General features: G+C 37.3%; 1 protein-coding gene across 1 annotated transcript in view; it reads left to right on the top strand.

The window, feature by feature from the left end:
* The window catches only part of ATF7IP2 (activating transcription factor 7 interacting protein 2), an 83,276-nt gene that overhangs the window by 182 nt on the left and 77,291 nt on the right, over nt 1-5,803 (top strand). The gene's annotated exons all lie outside the window — the stretch shown is intronic.

The following is a 5,803-nucleotide window of genomic DNA, read 5'->3' on the forward strand; positions in this document are numbered from 1 at the left end:
CGGTCCCCGGAAGCCTCGGAGCCCCGCGCGAGCTGGGCGGTTGTGGCGGGGTTGATCCCAAGGAGTCTATGGAGTCGCTAGAGCGCCGACCTGGCTGGGGTAAAACGCCGGCGAAGGGCCGAGAGGACGTGTCTCCTCCAGCTGTCGGAGTGGGCGGCTAGCGGAGTGGGCGGCTAGCGAAGCGGGAGTGGCGGGCGGCCGCGTGTGCAAGTCGGGGTCGCAGAGGCACGTCCCCTCAGGGTTTGGTACTCGGCGAGTAAGTACAAGCTTGGGACCTGACGGGACCACTTTTAGAAACTGACGGAGAAAATGTAGTCCCCCTCCCCATCTTTGGGATTCCGTTGCCACATTTCCAGGAGTTGTTTTAGTTATAATTTATCTGAAGAAACCAGGGGCCAGAAGTTGTGTTCTTGTCCTGGCGGCGGGGAGGCTTTCCTTGATGTATGTTGTTCGAAGGCACTAGAACATTTGGTGCCCAAATGCCTTTTTAAATTAAAGCACCTGGAGCACAAACGTGTGACGTACACCTGTGGAGCTCATCCATGTAGGGATGCTGTGATTGAAGGATGAAAGCCGTGTACCAGCAGGCGTGGTTCTTTAACACAGTTTATTTTTAAGTAAATTAAAAAAAAAAAAAGACCATATCCTGCTTCTCGCCACCCCCCCCCCCGCCCCCCTACTTACTTTCTCCTTACGCCCCTCTCCCACCTACTTTCTCCTTTTTGGCAAAGTTCAAGAATGTGTTCTGTACAGAGGAAGCAGTTATTTTGCTTTTTCTCTCTAAAACCTCACTGTGCTTGGAAAACTGCTATGTTGAAGATGAAATTTCCAACATTGTAAGCCAGCACGTGTTGCTTCTTTTGTGAAGAGCTAGTATTCACTGCTCTAAAGAGTTGAGTATGGTCAAGACCTAGGAAAAGATGATCGTACAGAATAATTCATTAGAAGCAAAATGTTAAAAAGTAGAAGAATTATGTGAAATCCAGTTAAGCGGACTGTTATACTACATTGGGATTTAATACTCTTCATGATGATTTTGTCATATATTTACTTATAGCCAGTAAAATGATCGACGACATAAGTATTTGCCAAACAAATGGGGAAGAACATTCAAGATAATTTATGTCACAGGAAAGCTATTGAAAAAACAAAAATGAAGCGTCTGACTGAAGGACTAATTACACTGAATTCAGCTCTCGTGAAGTATGTCTTAGTTTGTTCATCTATCAATACATTTTTGGAAATGTTGAGTCTGACCATAAGCAAATTAATCTACTTAACTCTCAGTCTTATCTGCAGATTTTTACAGACTACATCCTAAGATTGACTTCTACCTCAACAGAAATGCATGAACAGTTTGTTATTGGAAATGATTTGCATCCTTTAAGAACTGGTGTATCTAGGTACATCTTGAATTTTCTGCTCTGCTTTCCTTATTGACTCTTGTACTTCACCTCAACCTTCAATTCTACTGTATTTACTTGCTACATAGAATCTTGAATTCTGGTCTGAAAATATTGCATGATCCCTGCATTGTTGCCTGTGCATATCATGTAGTTCTGTTATAGTGGGTGTGTACAGATGTATTTCATTTGATGTAATCAAATTTAAATAACATAGTTGTTAAAAATAAAAATATACTTTGATTTTAAATGCACAAGAGTATTCTCATTAAGTTAAATGAGATTATTACATATAAAATACAAATAACCATATTCTATCTTATTCTGTCTCATATTCTTACATCATTTAAATACTTATTCTATTCTCTGAGGCTTAATTAAACCTCAACCCATACCTTTCAAATGCATTACTATAGAGTCAAGTAACTTTGTATCCCTTTTTAGCTTTACCGATCTAAGTAGGACAGAAAGCTTGTAGTCAGGCCATATCTAGAGGGAAGTAACCATAACTCTCAATTGGGTAGATAATTGAATATAATGTGAAGATTTGAACTTCTCATTAAATTTCTAGAGGTATAAGGGGTTTGTATATAGAAAACTATGTAGAGGTATTATAGTATCTGTTAAAAGTGGTACCATTAGTATATGTTTGAGGTTCTACGGTGTATAGTGCTGCTTATGGTATAGTTACTGCCAAAGTTACTGAGGTCTGTTCTTGTCCTTTTTATTAAGGAAAAAGTAGCAGCATTAAATAAAGCTTCTACATGAAAAGCATCTCGCTGAGAATTTAAAAATAAGACACATCTCAGCCCACAAAGATCATGACTAAAATATATATTTCTAATGGGAAATTCAGATGAAGAAGTAGTTCTCTTAGGGAAAGATGTTTGCTGAAGAAATGATCTTTAAACATGACCTAAAAGCGAGTGGAGAATAAGGGAGAATGTTGGTATATGGCAGTTTTGATGAGTTCGAAAAAAGTGAAGGCTAAGTTTGTAGGAAATTTGGAGATAAAATTTGATAGCTTTAGGGAAAAGGAAATACAAAGAAGATAATGCAATCATGATTCTCTGGTTATTTGCTTGTAACAACTCAAGTATTGATTTAATTATATGTGATGAAAAAAGTGTATAGGTATAGAAAAGAGGTAAATTCTCATCTGTAAGTATAGGACCATGATAGTGGTCCTATACAAATAAAAATTTGTAACTCAAGTGAAATACAAGTGAGCATATTTTAAAATACTGAGATTAATTTTAAAAAAAAGTTATCTTAAAAGTGATTGCCATAGGGAGTGAGTATTGACAACCAGCTGTTTCATTGTGAACATTTTATATACTGCTTAATTTTATGCTATTACATTGATAAAGAAAATTTTTAAGTAAAAGCAAAATTCTCCTAGCACCTATTAGATGTTAATGCTGCTGGTCCGTGGACCACAGTTAGAGTAGTAATAATATTCATGCTCATTGTAAGACCTGACACAAGTTGGTCATGTTTTGTCGTTTTCTTGATCACTGTATATCCCTTAACAGTAACCTTGTCACATCATAGTATCTGATTTTTACTTGTGATAGGAGATTTCTTTGAATCTCAAGATCCTTGATTTAAATACTGGCTCCTGAACTGTGTGAGTATGTGTGTGTTTTTAAATTTTTTTAAAGTTATACAACCTATCTTAGATTCATTTTGATAATTTAAATATAAAATATAACAATTGTGCTTTATTTAGTATTGATAATATATTAAGGTAGAATTTCAACAAGAAGCAACCCAAGTGAGAGATATTTTGTAATGAAGAAAACCAATCCACCACCAGAAGTACAGAAAATAAATGCAATCCTTATGTACCCATACCTTTAAACTTTATAAGGTGGAGTGAGTGATTTAACTGAAAGAAATAGACAAATTGACAACAGTAGTAGACCACTCTGAAAACACTCTTAATAGCTGGAAGAATATGGACAACACAGCAAAGAAATTTGAACTGGTTGACATCGACATAGAATAACACTGCACCCAGCAATGTTGGAATACGTGTTCTACTCAGATACAGGTGGACCTTTTGGAAAAATTAGCCATGAAAATAGCCTCAACAAATATTACAGGATTGAAATTATTCAGAAGATTCTCTAATTACAGTGGAATTAAAAGAAGCTAACCTTCAACAACAAAAATGCAACTTAGAAATCTGCAATTCCCTGGGAATTAATGTATTTCTAAATAATGGACAGATCATTATTTACCTCCACAGAAGGAATTACAATGGAAATTAGAAAGTATTTCAAATGAGAATCAAGAGGGTTTATTGGAATTTATGAGACTCAACTAAGGTAGAGCTTAGGAAATTTTGTAGCTTTAAATGCAAAAGAAAAAAATGAAAAAGGGAATGTGACTGAAAATTAAAAGATCTAAATTTTCGTCTTAATCTAGAAGAAAATCAGACCTGAAGAAAACTGAATCTTTGGGCATCCCTGGTGGTCCAGTGGCTTGAAATCCTCCTGCCAGTGCAGGGTACACAGGTTCAATCCCTGGTCCAGAAGATCCACATGCCATGAGGCAACTAGGCCCATGCACCAGAACTACTAGCCTAGATCCCATGAGCTACAACTACTGAGCATACTTGCCACAAATTCTGAAACCCTTGAGCCCTAGAGCCTGTGCTCCACAACAAGACAGCCCACCACAACTAGAGAAAGCCTACGATGCACCAACAAGACTCAGCCCAGAAAAAAGAAAAACTTGAATCATAAAACTAACAGGAAATGATGAAATGTTTAGAGCACTACATGTAATAGAAAACTAGAAGTCAGTGCTATGAGATTATTGATTAAATGGATAAAAGTCTAGTGACCAAGAAAAGGAAAAAAACACATCCCTTATATCAAGAATAAAAAGAGACATCACTACAGATCTTGATTACATTACAAGTGTAATTAGAGGATATTATGAAGAACCTTATAAACCAGGAATTCTGTTAAGTTTTGAAGTATGGAGAAACAAAATTAACAGAAAGGCAAAATATGGATGATCCTGTATTTTAAAAAATTCATTCATAATTTAAAACCTTTATCACAAACTTAAGTCCAAGCCCAGATGGCATTATGATGAATTATTTCTAAAATTTAAGGAAGGAGTAATACTACTTGCAAAGACAAACTCATCAGAATTAAAAAAAAAAAAAAAGACTTTAACAGTTTTTATATGAATCCTGAATAACTTTGATTTTAAAACCTGATGACTCATCATTCTTGTAATATTGATACAAATTCCTAAACAAAATGTTACCAAGTTGAATACGGGAACATGAGGCAATTTTTTTTAAAAAGGACATATGACTGACTGAGATTTATTTCAGGAATAATCTAGGTTTAATATTTTGAGAGCTCAACCAATATGATACAAATTGGGAAAATGAGGTTATATGATCATCTAAACATATGAAAAGGATAAAATCAAAAATACATTAATGATAAAATCTTCTGGGAATAGAAGGATATTTTATATTTAATGGTGTTAGTGAAACCACATACCCTCTTCAGGATTGATGATGAGAGACCGATACCCATTAACAGCATACCTATTCATAGCATACTGTTCAGTTCAGTTCACTCAGTCATGTCTGACTCCTTGCGACCCCATGAATCGCAGCACGCCAGGCCTCCCTGTCCATCACCAACTCCCGGAGTTCACTCAGACTCACGTACATCAAGTCGGTAACGCCATCCAGCCATCTCATCCTCTGTCATCCCCTTCTCCTCCTGCTCCCAATCCCTCCCAGCATCAGAGTCTTTTCCAATGAGTCAACTCTTCACATGAGGTGGCCAAAGTACTGGAGTTTCAGCTTCAGCATCATTCCTTCCAAAGAAAACCCAGGGCTGATTTCCTTCAGAATGGACTGGCAGGATCTCCTTGCAGTCAAAGGGACTCTTAAAGAGTCTTCTCCAACACCACAGTTCAAAAGCATCAATTCTTAGGCACTCAGCTTTCTTCACAGTCCAACTCTCACATTCATACATGACCACTGTAGGTTCTAACTAATGCAGTAAGAAAATGATAATTAGTAAAAATATAGGAAGTTCAGAGGAGAAGGCAATGGCAACCCACTCCAGTACTCTTGCCTGGAGAATCCCAGGGATGGGGGAGCCTGGTAGCCTGCCGTATATGGGGCCGCACAGAGCCAAACACGACTGAAACAACTTGGCAGCAGCAGCAGGAAGTTCAAAAGAATTTATTAGGTTTAATAAGTGAGTTCCTTATGATTATACAGTGGAAGTGAGAAATAGATTTAAGGGACTAGATCTGATAGAGTGCCTGATGAACTATGGACGGAGGTTCGTGACATTGTACAGGAGATAGGGATCAAGACCATCCCCATGGAAAAGAAATGCAAAAAAGCA

Source organism: Bison bison, unplaced genomic scaffold (assembly GCF_000754665.1).
Source record: "Bison bison bison isolate TAMUID 2011002044 unplaced genomic scaffold, Bison_UMD1.0 scf7180017864293, whole genome shotgun sequence".
NCBI classification, from domain to species: domain Eukaryota; kingdom Metazoa; phylum Chordata; class Mammalia; order Artiodactyla; family Bovidae; genus Bison; species Bison bison.